The sequence below is a fragment of the Otolemur garnettii genome, unplaced genomic scaffold (assembly GCF_000181295.1).
Source record: "Otolemur garnettii isolate 467f Iridium unplaced genomic scaffold, OtoGar3 scaffold00004, whole genome shotgun sequence".
Taxonomy (NCBI): Eukaryota; Metazoa; Chordata; class Mammalia; order Primates; family Galagidae; genus Otolemur; species Otolemur garnettii.
In genome coordinates, this window is record NW_003852399.1 from 43,424,001 (window position 1) to 43,445,605 (window position 21,605).

At 40.7% G+C, this 21,605-nt stretch overlaps 1 protein-coding gene across 2 annotated transcripts in view; it reads left to right on the forward strand.

Moving 5' to 3' along the window:
- The first annotated feature begins 7,329 nt into the window (after window positions 1-7,329).
- Window positions 7,330-21,605, forward strand: part of PAG1 (phosphoprotein membrane anchor with glycosphingolipid microdomains 1) — a 140,834-nt gene continuing 126,558 nt past the window's right edge. Inside the window, exon 1 of one of the 2 annotated variants that reach the window (XM_023517711.1) lies at window positions 7,330-7,811. The gene's annotated coding sequence lies outside the window, so the exon portion shown is untranslated. The remainder of the gene's footprint in view (window positions 7,812-21,605) is intronic. The other variant, XM_003782529.3, reaches the window with a different exon arrangement.

Below are 21,605 nucleotides of genomic sequence, written 5' to 3' on the forward strand. Positions count from 1 at the left end.
CTAGATAGGGGATGGTACAGATGCTCCCAGGAGGAGATGCTCTTTCAGCTGGATGATCAAGGTCAAGTCCATGGATATGGATGTGGTGAGGTAAGTTTTAGGCAAGAACGTATTGCTAATATTTGAAGGGCATAAATGGGAATTGAAGTCTTTCATTAAAGAAAAAAAAAAAAAAAAAAACTCAAACACAAAAACAAGAAAGGACAAAGAAGTACCAAAGAACAAATCAGTTTGACCAGAGAAGATTCAGGGTGGGGTGCAGTGAAAGATGAAATGGGTTATAATCATTTCTGTATACACAAAGTCTCTTTTAATCAAGAAGTCTAATCATATATTTTCAGAAAAAAATTCTAATTATTAATCTGGTCAAAGCAAGCTAATATGAAATTTCCTGTAATTGGTCCCAAAATGGAATAACCTAGTATTTTCTAGAAAAATAAAAACTTTAGAGTATCACCATATTTGGTTGGATACTAAATATTCCTTGAATAAGTGGTTTGATCTCAGTGTATCAAAGGAATAGAAACAGTATTTTAAGTTGCTGTTTCTGGCTCTACAAAACAAAATAATGTCTCTTGGATTCAGCTGTCCCCTTGTATATATAAACAAAACACTCCTCCACTTTGTTTTTTTCCTAGCCAAGAGAAATTAGGCTCCCATGGCTTCAGACAGCTGTCGTGCATTTTCCCAACTGCCGCCACATGCATGCTAGGCTCTGCAAATCATTACCCAAACCAACATCTGGCTCTGCTTGCTTTCTTTCAAGCAAGAGTTTAATTTTCCTCTAAGTTTCTAGAAACAGGAAATACCATGAACACTTCAGTGGAATGTGGGATTAAATATTTCTAAAAGCAACTGCTGTTTTTACAAGACATTTTGGAGTGATGGCTTATTTTATGGCTTTCGCCTCTGGGAATTCTTCTCACTATTCGAATTGCTGTGAAATCCCTGAGGTCCCTTGCCTTCCTATCAAGCTATTGTTGTGCTTTTATTCATTCCCAGAAGAATGAATAAAATGAACGGTTGAGGCTCTGCTCTGGGTCTGACCACTAGGCATAGAAGTAACATCTCAAATACCAGAAGTTTTTGTTATCAGTCATACACATAACATCTGAAATACCAGAGTTTTGCCAGAATTGGAGATCTGACCACTAACAAGTATTTGGAAGCTCTGGGAAGCCCTCACCCTCTAACCCTCTCAGCATGCTCTTGTCTGGGAGTGGGGAACAAAAGAAGGGAATTCAGCGGGAACTAGATGCTGCTTATCATGGGGAAGTAAAGCTAGGTAAAAGTCTCTTTCAAAGAATGATAATAACTACTCTTGTTGTCTCCATTTGCCAGATAAGGCACCTTACCCAGATTTAGAAAGAAAGCCATGGAAACAGTGAGGATTCTTCCACTTCTAAATGGGCCACTGGGTAAAAGGGAGAGCTGCTGAATTTCCTCTCCTTGTCCTCTGTTGTTGAGATATAACAAGAGACGACCTCCATTCCAAGGAGGGTACAGGACTAAGAGCAGAAAATTCCATTTGCCAAAAAAGTGGTGAGAGGGTGAGACTGCAGGAAGATATATCACAGGGCAAAAAACGACAGAAAGGCTTTAGTGACTAAAAGCCTTTCACATCTTCCTGACGTTGGAGACAGTACAACTAGCTTCTCTGGGACTGAATCTCTCAGCCTTCATTGGGAAGTTCTGCTTGTTGGCTAGAAAATGGTTGATGACTAATGACATACACAGTTTTCTCAGATGCCTACTTGAAATACATTTCTAAACAGTGTGTTATATTCAAGCACTAAAGGCAGAGGAATTAAAACTGAACCTAAGGAGTCTCAACCAACATCCTGAGAATCAGCATCAGTTTTCCAGGCACAAATCGTGAGTGCTGATGTCAGTATAAAACTTAAAGGAATGTGTAAGGTCAAGATGACAAAGGGCAATGGGAAAGCCCGTTCTTTAATCTGTAATGTAAAGATATTTCCTTAAAGCTCTCTCTGTTTTCACTTTAATAGTATCATCTCTCCTGCCACCATAATTTCTTTCTCCCAGTAGAAAGATCTAGACGTGTCAAGTCCTTAAGCCCTGCCTTTTCCTCTGTAGTCCAGAGGCCACAGAGTTACATTAGTAGACTTTGTCTTGATCTCCCCTGAAAGCCTTTTCTACATGATTCTATTTTCTCAGAGGAGCCCTAAAGTAACTTTTAAGTCTTCTTTCAGAAAAGAAAAGTGCTTTCTTAGAAACTAGTCAATCATGGCTTACATTAAAATGATGAAATGGACATTAAGAGATGTCTAGCTACAGATTTTAACTTGGGAGGGGGGAGATAAAAAGAGAAAGAACTCCACTAACAGAGCATTTATTAGGAGCCTAACATGTGCTTCAGCTCTTGTTACTTTGTGTTCAGTAATCAAAGACGGCAGCCGCGTGCGCGCGGGTGAGAGATGGCGATGCTACCAGACAGCCTATGAGGTTCCCACTGGGCTGCTCGGCCCCTCCCTCAGGCTGCTCTCTCCTAGTACAGGGAAACTCCATTGGAAGGAAGGAGTCGGTAGTTCTTAGAGACTGAAATTGAATGTACATTTCTGTAATCGTTCTTTGATGCATGTAGGACAGATTTTAAGGAATTTATAATCCATTTGATGATCTCTGTTTATTCCTTCCTATAGATCAAATCAAACATGGAATTCTCATTTCTTTCCTTTCAGGTAAGTCCTGTGTGGCCAGTACAGTCTCACTGCTATTTCTCTTCTTGGTCCCAGGTCTTCTCCCAACCTGATCTCAGTAGCTGCTGATATTTGGTCTCCGTCACTCTCCACTTCTCAACCACCAAAAGCCACTTTTAGTCGTCTTCTCCACTTCTAAATTCCACCGTCTCCTGCCCCTAGTGCCACTCTTACCTCCAGCCAGAATCCTTACCCAACACCTATTTCTTTTCAGGCTTGGCATTATAATTCACACTCTGTTAACTTATTTGTTAATATAAGTTTTAAAAAGCATTTTTGGGGTTAACCTGAAAATCCTGATTTTTCATTATATTGGCTGCTCTAACTTTTAAATGGAATAATTTTGACATGAATATTTGAAATGCAGGCACTTCATAAGTGTCCTCTGTTAGGGCAGGAAGTGCACTTTCCAATAGTTTTCAAAAGTTTCTCTGGAAAAAAGATAGAATGCTAATTTCCCCACCTGGCCCCTTACTACCCACCAGGGATTCAGCTATGATTTCCAGTGAAGTTATCAGCTGCTGCATGTGTTCTAACAAGGCAAACTCCATAATAAGCCATGTTCAAAAATCAAACACAATTTGTATTAATTTTTATGGCAAGCTTATTTTTCACCACTAGCATCTAATTCTTAGCTCTTGACTCTATCTCAGCCCCACCAGTCATCTTGGACTCCCCACAGTTCTCCTATCTTCTGGACTTTGTCTATGGATTAGGCAGAGACTGAAGATTTTCGAGCCAAGAATTGCCTTAAGTGAAATGGATAAAAAAAGTTTGTATTAACCTGGATGGAAGTGGAATACATTCTTCATAGTAAAGCATCATAAGTATTGAGAAGCAAGAATCCAATGTACTCTATTCTAATATGAAGGCAGTAGATGAGTTAATACAAGGGGGGTTAGGGGAATGAGCAATTGGGGAGAGAGGAAGAGGGAGGAGGATGGGGGTCACAGTCTATGGCATACCTCTTGGGGGTGGGACACAATTATAAGAGGGGCTTTCATCTAAAAAATGTAATGTTTTTTGTACCCTTAATGAATCCCAAACAATAAAATAAAGGAAAAAAAGAAATGTAATTAATAAAGGTGGAGAATTATTGAGACAAAACTTTCCAGCTTAGTGATGAGTCTATGATTTTTAGCAGAAAGAATTTACCTATCCTAGAACAGCTTCTTGAATGAGGGGTTTAATGGGGTTCAGTGGAGTCATATGTGTCTGTGTAATTGAAAACCTCACTACTGGGGTTTCAGAGGCATTGAAGAAAGAAATTCTCAGCCAAAGAGCAGGCTTTGCTGACCCAAAAGGAATACAGACCTCAGAGAAAAAAAAAAAAACTGTAGCTGCTATTGGTGCCAGACAACAATAGCAGCTAAAGTGAAACAAATTCTAAACGCAGACGGTCAGACGGTCAATATTAAGACACAGTCAAAATAGTTTCAAGGCAATATTATACATTTTATACCTTTAATGCTAATAATAATGGTGCAGATAAAATGGCAGTGGGACATACTAATTAAAGATTTGTGTAATTAAATCTTAAATCTCTTCAAGTCAATATGGAATGAATTCAAATATTATAGATACAAATGTTTTGACTGGAGTTTCTAGTATCAAGAAAAAATAAACCCTCAGAATGACGAGTTTGGTTTCTTCTTCTAGAAGTCCCAAGATGACTATTCTGCCACCTTAATAGTTTTTTTTTTTATTTAAACTATTTCTATTGTTTGTTTGCTTATTTCTAAGATAGAGTCACACTCCATCTCCCAGGTTGACTCTCGATAATAGCTCACTGCAACCTTGAACTCTTGGACTTAAGCACGCCTCCCACCTCAGTCTCCTGAGTAGCTGGGATAACAGGTATGCACTACCATCCCTAGCTATTTTTTTCTTAAGTTTTTGTAGAGACAGAGTCTTGCTATGTTGCCCAGGCTAGTCTTGGCCTCAAGTGATCCTCTTGCCTTAGCTGCCAAGGATTATAGGCAGAAACCACTGCACCTGGCCTATTTCAAATATTTCTTATTAAAAAATGAGCTAAATACTATAACCTATGTTGGGCCAGCTCCTTCATTTACAGAGAATCTCTTTCTACTAGGAATTTATTTAATTTTACTTCATAATCACACAAAAGAATAGCTCTAATGAAAAGTTAAAAGAGAAGTAAAGATGCAGGTGGGTGGCACAGCATTTTAACAATACAGCATTTCAAGGCAAACCTCTGGATTAGAAGACTGCAAATAAATATCACATACTTCCTTCTGAAAGCTTACTCAGATTGGAAATACAGCTTATATCTAATCACAAGCACACAAGTGTTCCTGACACTTCTGGTTCTATATTAAGTTATGGCTTTGAAGTGCATTTGGGTTCTAATAACCTGATGTCAAATCTTGGTATGAAAAAATTATAAATGAAAAACAATCGTCGGTATATCATTTGATGAAAAGAGCAAAGGAAAAAGACAGAGGCTTGAAACTGGCCCCTGCTCAGATTAGTGATTTTGTCTAAATTACTTAGCTTCTAGGCCTGGGTCAAATAAGGAGGGTAATTATCTTGTCACCAGAATATGTCCCTTTCAAAGTCCTCGATGAAGCCCGCATCGTGTAACTGCAATGTCCTAGGACTAGGTTGCTCTTAGAAAGACATTTTCTAAATCCAAGATGTGGAGCTGCAGAAGTGGGATGAAGACACAAATGTATTTCCTCCCTACAAGAATGAAAGCCTTCTGAACAGAAAATAAAGGTACAAGCCTTTAAAAGATGAAACTAGGGCAGTGCCTGTGGCTCAAAGGAGTAGAGTACCGGCCCCATATACCAGAGGTGGTGGGTTCAAACCCGACCCTGGCCAAAAGCTGCAAAAAAAAAAAAAAAGAGAGAGAGAGAGAGACTAGCAAACTCAGAAACCATTTGCTTTATGAGAGCTGAATTGTTGTTTTCCTTAGAGTTATAGAAGCCGTGTCCTACACTAAGATCCGTGCTTTTATTCAAGTTCCACTTGAACAGTCAACTAATGTTCAAAGTGTGTCACCTTTAATCTGTAAAATGGGCATAATTTATTTTTTATTCAATTTAAGAGACTATGGTAAGATTTCAATGAGGTAACAGATGTGAAATGCCATGCCTTTAAAAGCTCTTAAACGCCTGAATTTCACACCATGCTCTGAAGTCTGATCCCCGGCTTTTCTTCCCCAAAGTGCCTATCCAAGCTTTAGTTTGAGTATGAAGTTGGTTTCCTCCTCCACACTCTCTGCAACACACTACCATCCCTTATTACATCACTCTGCTCCCTACTCCCTCCCAAGTGAACCTCTTCTCCAAGTTTAAGCCTCCTCTGATGATATGCAGAACTAGTGTTTGACAAAGTGTATGTATGTATGTTTAATACCATTTACATCTTTTTTTTTCCTGCTAAGTAATTCGCAATCATTGTAGATAACTAGGACTGGTCAGGTAAAGCACCATTTGGTTTAGAACACATTGGATTTGGAGTTGGTTGTTCTGAGTTCTAGACCTGGCTTGGCTCTTTGTCACACACAAGTCTGTTCCCACACCAGGTTGCTGTGTAAATCTGTAGTTTGGTCCAAACAAAACCAAATAGGGTTATGTAGAGTGCTTATTACACATGGAATTCCAGAGCTAAACCATTCCCAGCCACTGACCCAGAACCATTACCACAGTGAGTAGGGCCTGGCCATTGGCTCTGTATTTTTTTTTCTTTTGAGAAATCTCACTTCACTGTCCTTAGTAGAATGGCCCTGGCATCATAGCTCACAGAGTCTTGGGCTCAAGCAATCCTCTTGCCTCAGCCTCCCTAGTAACTGGCAGCTCCTGGGGTGACCATCAGGCAGGCCAACTTTTCAGAAGCCGTGCTCCAGGTTCTAGACCACACTTTGAGTAGTAATGATGGGGTGATCTGGAACCACAACAATGGCGACGTGTGAAAGCTTGTTAGAAATGAAGAAACACCCCTTGTTCTCGCTCCCCAACCTACTGAATCAGAATCTGCATCTTAGTAAAATCCCCACGAGGTTGTGTCCCACAGTAGTTTGAGAAGCATTGCTGGACCTTGGTATCTTGAGGTAGCTTTACAACCTACTGATACCTGGACCCCGCCCAGAGATTCTCCTGTACTTCGAGGGTGCGGCCAGGGCAAAGGGCTCTTACAAGCTTCCGAACTTATTTTAGTGTACAGCCACAATAGAGGACCATTGCCCCTCAACTCACAACTCTTCATGGGTAAGCTGTAAGCTTAGGAAAATTGGCTTTTGTAAGCTCGCCCGCAACCTTAAGGACCGCTTAGAGGAAACGGTGCTTTTCAAGGAACAATGGACTCCAAAGAAAAGCAGGTTCAACCACAGAGCTTTAGGTTTACAGTACCCGAGGAGGCAGTCTTCCTGCGGAGCAGCCCACACCGCCGGTCGCCTCCCTAGACGGCCCCCACCCCGGCCCCGCCCGGCTCGCCCCTTCCCCGCCCCTGCTCCCCGCCCCGCCTCCCCGTGACGTGCCGCAGCGGGCCGCGATCATGCGCACTCGCGCCCCGCGCCCCGCGCTGCTGCTCCGCCTCGCCGCCTGTCATTCTCCGCGGCGCGGCGGCGAGTGTGGACTGCGGTACCCGCCCGCTCGCTCGCCCGCCGGCGCGCCCGCGATGCGACCGGCCGATTGGCAGAGAGCTGGCCGTCTGCCGGCGGCGGCACGTCGGTTTCTCTCGTGCCGGCTTTCTTGTTGAGCAGTGATTCCCTTGGAGCCGGAGACACGCGCCAGGGGCTCGCACTCCGGGGCCGGCGGCAGCCGCAGCGGTCGGGTCCGTACGGCAGGCTGCAGCCTCAGTTGCCGCGGCCGTCGCCGGGCAGTGCGCCCGGACCAGTGCCCGGCGTCGGGCACGACTGAGGCGAGGTGGCTGGTGCAGAGCCCGTAGCTCCTCATCCTGCACCCATCGCTGCGGCGGGGCAGTGCGGGGCAGTGCGGGAGCCGGCGGGGCTGCGCACCGGAGTTTGCGAGGCTGTGGAGCGCCGTCCCCCAAGAAGACTCCTTGCCTCCTGAGTCCCCGTAAGTTGACTAGAGTTTCTGAAGTTGGAGGGAGCCGTGGGAAGGAAAGGTTCGTTTTTATTATCTTTATGTTGTGGGAAGACGGGGGTGGCACCTCTTGTTAGCAGTGTTCCAGCTCGGTGAGAAAGTGCAGTGTGGGAAAAAGGAGATACTGCAGTCAGACACGGGGAGAGTCTGGAGTCCAGGACTGGCTGGCCCCAGCCCCTGACAAATATGCCAGTTGGAAATGCGCTGGGAGAGGACAGGTGCTCTGAGGACATTTAGCCTGCTGCTTGTTAATAGAACATTCCGAGCTCCTTAACTCTGTGTGTGTGTGTGTGTGTGTGTGTGTGTGTGTGTGTGTATGTGTTTGGGGGAGGGGTCCAAGAGGTCTTCTCACCTCCATCCTCAGTCCTCGGGGAATGACTCCCCTTGGATGCCCGGCGCTGCTATGAATCTTTGGGAAGAAGAGCTAAACCATTCCTTTCAGGCCTGCAGGCTTCCCGCGCATCCCATTTTACTCTTCCCCTAAGGCAGAAGTTGCCAGCGTTTCCATAATTGGAGGCCAGTCCTTTAGGGAAAAAAACAACTTATATACCAACCTGGTGTTTTCTGCTCTAAGGCAAATTGAAATGAGAAAAACGCTCTGTGCATGTGATTTCATACACTTTAAGAATGTGGGCAAGTCTCAAGAAAATAGAATTCAGATGATGACCCTTGGGTTTCACCGTGCTTGTCCTGCACCTCTTATGTAAGCCTCCTGGCTGGATAACTTTGTCTCTCTGCAGTGGCTGCAGCTGTGGTTCTCATAACATTTGTTCAAAGTCCAGCTTGAACAGTGTTTAATGAAAATGCTGACATGATATAGCTGCCTGTAGTCTGAAACCGGGCACTCTTCAAATTGGAGTGTGTCTTCTCCTAATAGGGTGCAAGGGAGGAAGAACCCAGTATATTTTTCAAGGCAGGTCCAGGAATTAGACACATAAATCATGTTTTAAAATAGCATGCATTGTGCAGAGAGCATGCAGAGGACCCCTTTTTCAACACATCCCCTTTGTTTTAGAAAAAGTGGAAATTGTTCCTGCCAGACAGTTGTTGAGTCTGAAAGTTAAGTGTGCTGATGGGCTTAATTATCTTAATAAACAAAGAGCATGATTTATAGGTAGCTGCAGTGTTCTACTGTGAAGGATAGAAATCTTTAACCTTTCTTTCCCAGCCGTCCCCTAGAGCTTTCCTTTTAAGTAGAGCAATGGATTATCATCATTGATGTTTAATATTTGAGTTGATTAGATTTGTAAAAGGAATTGTGCTTTAAAATGCCATACAGTATATGGTAAACAGTCTACAATGTACAGTATATTAGATAGTGAATATTAAAAAAACTAAGTGGAATATTTGCATAGAAGTCATTAGTTTAATACAACAGGTCACATTAAAACTGTGATCTATTTAATTTAGACTTAAAATCGTTGTTTAAAGCAAAACTCAGTGGTATATTTTAATGTAAGATTTTTTAGGTAATCTTTAGAGAGAGAAGTGCATTTATTTATGGTATTCCTGCATCTAGAACAAGATGAACTAGTTATAGGCACCTTATTTTAAATGTAGGGCTTTTTTTAGGAATTCTAAGAAAATATACAAAATGTTATTTCAGAAGTTGAAAAGTTAGTCAAGTCAACGCATTGCTGTTTGTGAGAGCAGCCAGTGCCTACTTCTGGAAGATAGTCCTTCTAAGTATGGAACCTCAAACAAATGGACCCAATAAGTACTGTTGCATCCTGCTTAGGGGGACTGGCTCCAGAGCCAGGCTACTGGCTCTGGTACCTTTTGTCTGAAACTGGGCGAGTTACCCAAACTCTTTGCCTTCACGTTTTCATCTGTAAAATGGGGATAACAGTAGCACCTATCTTATAGGATTGTGGTAAGGAATAAATGAGTTCGTAGATGTAAAGCTTTGAGCCAGGAATCTGGCATATTAAGCTTGCTCTAGGTAAAGTTAACATTGTTATGAAGGGAAATGTATCCTTGGATACTATGGACATTTCCCAGCTGCTGTGTCACACATATAATAGGAGAGAGTGTACATATTTATTGGGCACCACCTGGAGATACAGACACCAGCTGGTGTTTGATCTACTGTCTCCTTCAGTTCCTCACTATAGTCCTATGAGGTAGATGGCTTCATCTCCACTATAGAGATGAGGAAATGAAAGCTCATTGAGATTAAATAGTAGAAATTAGAGCTAAGATTTTTTAAAATTTTTTTTATTAAATCATAGCTGTGTACATTAATACAGTCATGGAGTACAATGTGCTGGTTTTATATACAATTTGAAATATTTTCATCAAGCTGGTTAACATAGCCTTCATGGCATTTTCTTAGTTATTATGTTAAGACAGTTATATTTTACATTTAGTAAGCTTCACATGTACCCTAGTAAGATGCACTGTAGGTGTGATCCCACCAATTTCCTTCCCTCCACCCATCCTCCCTCCTCCCCTCCCTGCCCTTTCCTCTTTCTCCATATTCTTGGACTATAATTGGGTTATAGTTTTTATATGAAAGCTATAAATTAGTTTCATGGTAGGGCTGAGTACATTGGATACTTTCTGGATACTTTTTGGAGCTAGGATTTTAACTCATGGCTGTGTTCAAACTGATCTTTGTGACCCGCTGCCTCAACTTGCAAATGAAATAGATGCATTATTATCCTTAATTTACAGATGAGGAAATCTAAGCTTAAGGATGAAAGTATGCAGAATGGCACCCACAGCTGAGATCTCCATGACTGGGAACGATTATTATCATCATAATTATTGTTAATTAACTCACCCATAGCTCCATACCTCCTACTACGTGGTAGATGCACCAGAAGGTGAAGTGAGTTTTCTCCTTCAATTTGAAGTGAATTCTGTTGCTTTTTACTTCTCTGTTCATATATATATATATACACAGGATCAAGAAGAAAAATTGGTGTAATGTCAGAGTTTACACTGGAGGTTGGTGCTCTCTGTTTTGCTTCCTGCCTGTGCGTGTAGCTGCAGCAGCCCTCACACAGTCAAGCAAACCACCACAAGCAGCAGTAATCAATCCACAGACAGCATCGCCCCTGAGTATGAAGTCAGCCCCAGCAGGAGAGCTCCCCTTGGGCAGAAAGAGAGAGGCTTTGCACTTGGCTTCATATTAAATTGTGTGTTCAGAAATGGAAGTGATTTATCCTTCACATTAAATAAGCACACTTCCTTAAGGCCTCAGTACTTGTGTCAGGGGTCTACACATAATACTTCATTAAATGTCTCTTCACAGCCTGTGGAACTTCAGGCCTGAGCCCCAAATGTTGGGAATCCTCGAAAGGCCATGGTATTTGGGGGGCTTTCTTAAATTATCATCCAAATACTATTATAGATGGTGTTCTGGCCCTCGGTAAATCTTTACTGTTTTCTAGAAATTAAAATCTGATTGCTATATAAGGCACCTAGGCATCATAGGCACACAGACTGCTGTAATGTTTAATGAAATCTCTGAGCTCATGTGTCCTACCATTGAAAGCCACTTCAAGACAGACTTCAGGTTGGCTTTCTTTTTATAAAATAAAAACTCCCTGGGAACAGGCTTCTAATTGTCTACTTCAGTGTGCCTGGGGACACAATTCCACAGTTGTAAGGTGCCAAAAGAGCATCTGCCATCAACAGAGACATATCACATCTCTCTGGAATATCTTTTACTTCAAGTTTAACCCTCCTTTGCAAAGAATAGATATCCTTTTTCTCAGTCAATACTTACATTTCAAAGGTTCTTCTTCTTTGGGTTATTCTATAGTAAAAGGCCCCCTCGATCACTTTTGCTACTTAGTGCCATAATTTATTATTTACTAATGCTTTAGAATTTACATCTAGTTGTTTTATTTCCTGTCTGTGTTGTCCCTTATCTGTTAAGTGGCTTATCTATGGTGACTTTTAAATCTCCAAATAATATTCTTCAGACATCCAGCTTTCTTTTGCTGTCAGAAGATCTATGCATAGAAATGCAAACTAACTTTAATATGGCTATAAGCGAATGAAGGTCATTTACTCTCCCCAGTCATATGTACTATTTGGAATTTTCTTCACTTTGGGCTTAGGGAGTTGGGAGCTCATATTTCTAAAATGCTTGTCCTATGCGTTATGAGGGGTGTATTGGAGGTTTATACAACTTATGTAATAAGCAGGCAGTTCATACGCAACCAGCCCATTGAGCCTGAGTCATTGCTGAGTTTTAGGGCAGGGGGTGGGTGTGAGGGGAGCACAGCTCTGAGTATGATTTATCTGACTGCCTTTCTAGTCCTTTCTGGCTATCCCCCTGCATAAGAATTGGAATGACTAGCTGACAGGGAGCAATCACTACACATTGGCTGCCAGGTGCAAACTTTATACACGCTATTTCCTCTAATCCTCACGGTGACCTTGTGAGGATTACTAGCCTGTTTAGCAGAAGTGGTGCCTGAGGCCTAGGAAGGTCAGGGTACTTGTCCGAAGTGATACAATTGAGTTTCAGAGTAAAGAGTGGAGTCTGGAGCTGTGTGATGAGGCCAGTGCTCCTGGTACTGCACCTCTGCTCTTTGAGCCTCCATGATAGCTAACCTCTATCTTATGGGTTAATAAGGTACATTAACTCTACTACCTCTGCTCTTTGAGCCTCCATGATAGGTAACCTCTATCTTATGGGTTAATACGGTGCATTATAATACAGGTGTACTATATCATGCTTTCCGAGAGAATCCTGTGCTATCTCACTTGGTCCCTATGTAAAGGGACCGTGGGGAGGAGCACACCCACCTTCTTGCCCACAGCCAGCAGCAGCAGCAGCTGCAGGAATTGACTGCACAGGAAGCATCATCTCCGTATCTTGGTGGAGGAAGAGCTTAAGCTTAGTTCATGCAGTGAGCTCAAAAAAGAAAACCACATGTCCGCTTTGTGAAGTAGGAAGCATGAAGGCTTCAACTGACAGTGGAGAGGCATGTTAACTTTATCTGGGTTTGGAGTTATACACTTGCATCATTCTCATTAACGAAAGGAGAAGTGTGGCGACCTGAGATTTTTTTTTATTATTATTTTAAATGTTTATTTAAATCTAAAAAGTATCGGCAGTGAACTGTCACAGGAGTACCGTGTTAGTACAGCAGTGCTGTCTGTCATTCCCATGAGACTATGGTTTTTAAAGGAAATGAATACTTACAACCAACAAATACAACTCAAGTGCCTGGTTTCATAGTGAGAACTCTTCCATGTGTCAACTCTTCCATGTATGTGTTGCGGCCTCTCCAACTTCAGCCCAATGTAGAGTAAAAAGAATTTAAAAGCATCTTGTAATATTTTCAAAACCCTTCCCCTAAACCCTGCCTCCTATAGTTTTTTCTTGATTGCACACGAGAGCCAACATTTGTTCAATAAGTTATTCATACTCCCTAGAGTTTAAATTGTAAAGGAACTATTATGATTGTAATATTCTGGCATATCTTGATGTCTCATTCACTATCATCCTTGATGTTAAAGGGCTGTATTATTTTTCAATCAGGAAATGATTAAAATTTTATTTTTAGAAATTCAGTTTCCCAAAAGTATACTGCATTGCAGAAGTTTGGCCTTACTGGGGGCCTTTGCAAAAAAAATATGGAGTTTTTGAAACTCTATGGAGTTTTTGAAACCTGTGGAGTAGGCAGGTAAAAAAACATTCTTTGTTCCTAGTTGTTTGTACCTTCACATTAACCTGACATTACAAAAAAAGAATCTTTTTTAATTGGTCACTAGGAGTTTTGTGCCTCCCCCTCCAATTTCCCAATCTCCAGCTAACCCAGACCCTTTGTTCCATAGCAGATATTCATTTGCAAGTGATCATCTTTACTTGCTTTTCAAGAGGTATGACTAAATCGACATTACCATCATGTGCCATCTTCAGGGTTAGAGAGCTCTAGGTCTGCATGTGTAAGCTTTTTTGGGAATTTGTTCTCTGAGGAATGAGGGTTCATCAGCTGAGTCTTCAGGCATCTCATCTCACTGTATTTGTGTCATTACTATTAATGTTACTTCTACCTATTCTGATCCTTTTCCCCAAACCATACCATTCCTTCACCACCCCCATTGGGGGTAGAACACGATATAGCTATTGGGAAGCCTTAACATGGAGCCAGCTCACGCTATAAGTCAGAGGCAGTAAAAACATGCAACACAATGTGGTTTGTTTTTTTTTAATTAAGAAAAACCAATCCCTTTCATAGCTATGCTATGTACAAAAACACCACACCCTTTGCATTCAGTAGTTGGGTGTTGCAACCAGAGTGGCCTTACTAATTTGTCCCTGATTCATTCTGAGGAGAGCTGTGAACCTCTAATTTACACATAATCACTAGTAGTTTGGCTATGTTTGAATCAGGTTTAGTTAGGGTGATATTTATGCGTTTATACATTCACCAGATATATTATAGGTTGATATGATACCAAGCATGTTGTGAGATAAGACCTCAAACAAAAGAAAATCACTCTCTCTGTCTTTAAGAATCTCAGTCTCATGAGGGAAGAGGAAGAGACGCTGAGTTTGTAACCAGTGCTTAAGAGGTGCTGGGTTCTATCAGTGATGCCAACTCCAAGGTAGTGGCTTTCCCTAAGGATCGTGATCTGAGTCTGGGAGAGCAAATAGGAGGGACCAGGAAGCTGAGGGTGGAGGTGGACTGGGAGAATCCTTCTGAGCACAGGGAACGGGAATATGGTGTAACAGAGCTACTCATGAGAAGGGTGTATTATGGAACAGCTGGTCATTTTGGGTGACTGGTGCACATGGAGGGGGAGGGATGAGGCTAGAAGTGGAGATTGGAGGCCAGAGCCACTTCAGGGAGAAGGGTCTTTCAGGCGATATTTGATCTTGTAGATGAATTTGAGCACTTGAGGCTATCCTTTTACACAAGGATTCCGGGTGTATTGCCCAGAGTGGATAAGGTGAGAAGAGAACAGGAAAGCCATGTTAAAAAAAAACAAAAAAACCCAAAAAAACCTTTTGAATCTTAGTGTGGATTTAAGGTCTGAACTCAGACATTAGCAGAGAAGCTTGGAGGGGATGGTGACTTTCAGGATGACTCTCAGGTTTCTGGCTTTGAATCGACAGAGGTGCTCTTGGTAATGGGGGTGAATTCAGAGGATGAAGCACTCTGTGGGGAGCATGACAAGTCGTGGGTTTATGCAATGTGACACACCAGAGGGACATCCGGGCTTGAGTGCAGTTGACAGTTGTACAGCTTGTGCCCTGAAATTCAGGACAGAGGCTGTCCTGGAAATGTAAGTTTGCAGGTCCTCTGCTATTTGAAATAGCAGTTTTCAGGTTGTGATCTGCCTGGGAGAACGTGTGCAGTTAAAAAACTGATAAAGACCGGCTTGGCGCCTGTGGCTCAAGCGGCTAAGGCGCCAGCCACATACACCTAAGGTGGCAGGTTCGAATCCCCAGCCCGGGCCCGCCAAACAACAATGATGGCTGCAACCAAAAAATAGTCAGGCGTTGTGGCGGGCGCCTGTAGTCCCAGCTACTTGGGAGGCTGAGGCAGGAGACTCGCTTGAGCCCAGGAGTTGGAGGTTGCTGTGAGCGTGATGCCATGGCACTCTACCCAGGGGGATAGCTTGAGGCTCCATCTCAAAAAAAAAAAAAAACTGATAAAGACCAAGGTGGCAGGCAGAAGAAAAGGAGATGGGATAGTAAGATTTTTTTTTCCAAATGCACTGACCCACACTAAGTCTCCCTCCCTCCTTCCCTCCCACCTTTCCTTTCCTTTTCTTTCATTTTTTATTTCATTATTCTTTTTTGAGATAGAGTCTCATTCTATTGTTCTGGGTAGATTACCTGGGAGTCATAGCTCACAGCAACCTCAAACTCCTGGGTTTAAGCCATCCTCTTGCATTACCCTCTGGAGTAGCTGGGACTATAGGCACTCACCACAGTGCCTGGCTAGTTTTTCTATTTTTCACAGAGACGGGGTCTTGCTCTTGCTTAGGCTGTCTCCATCTCCAGAGCTCAGGCAATCCATCCCCCTTGGCCTCCCAGAGTGCTAAGATTATAGGCAGGCGCTACCATGCTGGCTGGGATAGTAAGATTAAGTGAGAAAATGTTCTTGATGGGTGCTTGGACATAAAGTGGTAAAAGCCAGAGGCAAAGCAGAATGAGGTGCTTGACTGAATGGGAACTGAGTGACAAGAGAAATGAAATAGAAAGAAAAGTCAGAGAGCAAAGAGACAGATCTGACTGTTAACTTGTGTTTATCTACACAGACAATGGTGACTGTTTGTCATAGAGTTTCAGTTCCTCTCAATAAACGTTAAGACCTACTATGTGGAAGGTAGTGGTGAAAGAAATAAAATTACAAAAAAAGTGTGATCCTGGATCTCCAGCAACTTATAGAATTATGCTTTCTTGTTTTTCTGTGCCATTCATTTTTCTCCTTTGTTGACAACAGGCAAATCAGAGTATAGGGAGAATGAAAGAAATCACTTTGCTGGTGCACAAACGGCTTGCTTCTCCGTAGCAGCCACATCTCGATGTGTCCATGAATGAGCACACTGAGGAGGAAAGCAATAAGTGATATATTATTTGCCAGTTCACAGAAACTATGCTTTTATTATGTCCATAGCATCTTTAGAGGATTTAGACCTTTGAATCAATCCTTTTACAACTGTTAATGGGATTTGTGGTTCACTGGATTATTTGAAGTATGTTGAATACAGTGTCCTATAATTCCACCTACCTTATAAAAAGAGAACTCGTTGAAATGGACAAACTGAAATATTTGGAGAGGATGGAAATAACTACTGTGTGTTTTAGTTCGTATCATGCATTTCAGTCCTCAAACGTTTTGTCTTCTAGTTTTGACTTGAAGGCCGACTTACTCCTATTACAAAGATGAAGAAACTGAGAGGGTGGGTGCAGATACAGAGATGAACACACCCAGTAAGTGTAGAGCTCCCAGGACCCCAAATGAGACATTCAGACTTCAGATCCTGGGTTCATACCACTCTGTGAAGGTTCTTGGATGTTTGTGAATAGCTACTAGAGAAAAATTAAGGGGTGGGATGTTTAAGAGATTTTTTTTTTTATTATTGGTCTGCTCAAAGAAGTGGTAGAACTGTCAGCTACAATTTCCATATTTGATGAGCCACAGGTTATTTATGCAAATATATGTGATTAAGTTAGACTGGAGCAAAATCTGTTTTTTTTAATAAAATCACATCTTTTGTTATCTGAAACAGCACTTAACTGAGTATTAAATGCAAGGTTTCGATATTTTAAATTGTAAAATGATTGTAGTTAAACTTGCTGTTTGTAATGCAGTGGAAATTTGTTTTTCAGCAGTTGCCATTGCTGTTGGATGTAAGAAGCATTCTATGTGTGTACACACAAACGTGCATGTTCACGTATATAAAATAAAAATCAGCTAAATTGTGAACTACTGGTTTTCATTTAATAATATTCTTGTATTCTCCAAATACATTAAATGACGTAGCTTGCCTTGTCTTTCCAAAGCAGTTATCATGTTATCCATTTAATGCCAAAGTGTTGAAGCTTTTGTCTTTTTGTAAGCAGTGTAAAATGGCACAGGATAAATCTGAAAGATTTATTTTAGTTTACAACTTCTAATTTGGCCCCTGCTAGTCTAAAATGTTGATTACCTCATTTTGCTACTGTTAAAGCGGGTATTACCTAGGAACATGTAGTAATGTTAGAATCATGACACATACATGGAATGTTATGGCTGTTGGAAAGTTTATGGTGCTGCATTTTTTTTTTATTTCACAAAAAAATATCTAGGAGGCTTACTAAATGGCAATTTCCAGATGAAAGCAGTTTCTAGCCAGAGCCAAAATACTGGTGCCAATGTTATCCCTAAATCTCAATTTCAAGCTTCATGGTGCCAATTTTACATTTTAGCTCCAGTAGGAAAAGTTGAATCCAAAGGGGCTTACGGCATTGGTGACATTTGGTGACTTGCTCTTTTGCTACCGATGCTAATTTTCAAAAGTAGCATTACATGTATAGATTTTTAAAAGTTTTACAAAATGTCGAGCAGCTATCTTAGTTCTGTTAATTATTACTATGCATGATGTACGGTATTAGAGTGGCCTTAGTCCACTGCATTTAAGAAATAACCATATAGATGGATGGAAATTTAAGTAATGTAAAGTAATAGGATATTTTACATGTGATTTTATTGCATTTATAGTAATATGTGAGGAAACTCCAATGGAGTAAAATGAAGATTAATTTGTCCATTTCATGTTTCACGTGTCTCAGTTTCTTCCAAACAAAAATATTATAATGAAGGGCCTAGGGTTAGTGCTCTGTTCAGGACTTGACACTTCTATATTTATTACTTACTACTAAGATGAACAATTAAGCTGCATTTCCTACTAGTCTTTTCATGAGTTTATATTTTTATATTATGAACTAGGAGTTCATTTTCTAAAATGTCATTCAATTTTCTTTTTCTCTGTTTTCTTACTGGCATTGAATTTGACTCAGACATTTTAAAGTTAGTGTATACTTGTCATGATAGAACATGTCTAAATTAGTAATCTAATTTGAATAGCATAATTATGTGTACAGTTGGAGCTTGATTGAATAGCGTGCTTTTGCATATTGTAGATATTCTTTCTCTTAGAGGGTTTAGGAATTACATACTTAGTATTTCAGAGTCATAAGCCTGTTTATGTTTACCAGGAGGCACACAGAGCAAAATATAAATATTTTTACAAACAGAATTGGAAAAGATAAGTTTCCCGTTCATGTGTTAGAAATTGACACATAACTGTCTACTATAGCTTTTCCTTGAATGAACAGATTGATAAGAAATATAGAACTGGTTGAAAACTAGGGTGGTGTCATTTGTAGTATCTAAGTTGCTGGTGTTGATTCTGGAAGCATGCTCCTTTCTTTTGTTAAATAAAAAAGATGATTTGAAGTAAAGTATTATGAGGAATTCTGAATTTTTGCACGTACTTAGATAGTGTTAAGAATATTTTTCCTTTGTGTTATTTCATAGTGGTCACTTTGCCAAAAATGTATGTTTTGAAATTTAATGTTAACATAAAATGCTCAATATCTCCAAAATAGAATAGAAACTAAAAAGTCTGGAGTCTGATTATAAATATACAGTATGAATAATAACAGCTTTTTAAGCTTTGTGTTTGAGCAGGATTGCTAACTACTGCAGTTGTTGAGAAAAATAAAATAAAGCTCAGATGTATTAAACTTATACTTAATTTAATGGTTTCTGCCATTGCAGTTCTTAACCTTTCCAACTGGTTGAGTTATTTCCTAATAGCGCTGTGTCAGGACCTGAATTATTATAGATCTTTCCTTCTAATACATATTCAATAGCATTTTCAAAATTATTCTCATTGATACAATTCGTGATACACAGCCCAGTGCTGGCAAGGAGCGTGCTTCTTTCAAACTGTTTTATAGCTGCAGGCCATTTGGCATTTGGACCTTTCTCTTTATGTATTTCCATAGCTCCATATATCCTGAAAACTGTCAGCCTTATATTAGAATAACCCTTTTCCTTCTCCACAGTTACACAGAGAACAAAAAGAATTTCTTTCCTTTTCTTCTCACCATCATACGCCAAGGCCTGTGGGCAGAGAATCATCGTTTGCTAGGCATGTGCTTTTTCTTTCTTGACTTCTCACTAGCTTCAGAAGTGATAGCATGAAAGGCATCACTCAGATGTGGCCACATTAGTGGGTTTGTACTGTCTTAAACTCTTTCTATCTAGAACTGTGATTCTCAACCCCCCAGAGGACATTTGGCAATGACTGAATGTTTTTTGGGTTGTTACTTCTGGAAGGGAGATGTTACTGGTGTCTACTGGGTAGAAGCCCAGGATGCTGTTTTACATTCTGCAGTGCACAAAACGGCCTTTGCCAGCAAAGATTTTTCTGCCCCCAATGTCTGTAGTACTGAAGATGAGAGACCCTGATCCGGAAGGTAGGGAATACCTCTTTAATCTGTGTTATCTGTGTTATGTTGTTCACGCACATGGAAACATGATAGAGCTGGTAAAGAAGACATTGCATTCAGTATAATCGTTGGTTGAACACCTACTAGGTTCTGAAAATACAGTGAGGACTATGATATAGTTCCTGTCCTGAGGAATTTACACTCCCTTTGCAAGAATGACAACTAAATAAAACTTAATGCGTGCTGTAATTAGAGGCATGCGTGGCGTGTTAAAATGAAAACAATTTAGATTTCATTTGCTAAACGTAAGGGAATATCCGGAGGGGATCGGTTCTCTGTCTAGCGTTGTATCAGTCGTTTACAGATGAAATTTCTCATTTTCCCTTGATAATCAGGAATAGGTTCCATTTATTGTTCTCCTCTCTTCTCATGCATTTGAAATGTCAGGAGAAAAGGGGAGATGTTGGCATAAAAAGTATTACTTTAGTCTATACTTAATAGATTCAACATGCACCCTTGCAATGTATCTTAACACAATAATTAAGTGGGGTGAGGGATATATTAACCAGCACGATGTAAGCATTCCAAATTGTATATGAAATCAGCACATTGTAGCCCATAAATGCAGTAATGTATACATGATCTGACTCTTTATGATTTAATTAAAAAAAATTGAAAATTAATATAAAAAACTATTACTTTAGTAATTTAGGAAATTATGTTTTTTAACGTCTTCATTGTGGTATAATTTACATGCCATAAAAATCTCCTATTTTAACTGTTCAGTTTGCTGATTTTTTAGTAAACCTACAGAATGTGGAAACTATCACCGCCATTCAGATTTAGGACTTCTCTGTCACCCCGAGAAGCTCAGATTGGCCATCAATCCTCATTCCCACGGCCAGTCCCAGACAACCACTAGCCTTTCCGTTGCTTTCTCTTCTCTGTCTTTCTCTTTCTGTACATTAGGAACTCTCTGGACATTTCATATGGGACACTAATGTCTAGCAGCAAAAATGTAGCTTAATACCTTCTTTTTCAAAGCGTCACCTTTGGATTTTTTATATTGCTCATAACCATACACAGGCTGCAGTGTAGGCGTGGGTATACTTAGTTATCAGAACTCTCAGACTGATAAAGTGAAAACTACAGCAAAGGAGAAGATGGGTGTGTGTGTTAAATGCAGCATGTTCTACATCAAAGAGTGGACAGAGTGCCTGTTTTCCAGCTGTGTCCTGCTTTGTTCCTGTGTCAGTGACCCTCCACCATGAACTATACTACTTACACTTGTGAACTACTAGAATAATGTTACAGAAATCACTGGAAAGCTGAGGTCAGGCAAATACCTGCATGATATGGGGAAACTATAAAAGGATTAAATCTGGAGAATTCACCTGTCTATGAGTTGTATGTGGGTCAACCATGCCTTAGCCAAACCCTTTGGGGCGAAACGTCTTTAAGAATTCAGCTTTTATAGTCTGTTGTATACTGTATGTTAATGTAATACCCTCGTGGGAAACAGGGAATACACAGTAATTTCTGTAGCAAAGTGGATGAAAGTTCACCTGTACTTGGACAGAAAAAGACGAAATAACCTCATGCCAGTTCAGGTCAGTTTTTGCCTTAGTTCATTTGGTAGCAAAATAACAAAGCAACTGTGTTCAGAAATTTTTGCTTTTCAAAATTGTAGATAAATTTGCAAGACAGTCCCAGCATGTCCTAGGAAATTGCATTTCAAATAATGGCTCTGTCCTCATATAACTTAGCCATGGACATATTTTTCCCGTTGGGTTTGACAAAATGCCAAATGAGCTGGTCAGTTTTGGTGGAAGAAAGCCAGGTATGGATGTGTTATGGCCAGCCAGATTTGTGGCTTGTGGCTTTACCTCCCTG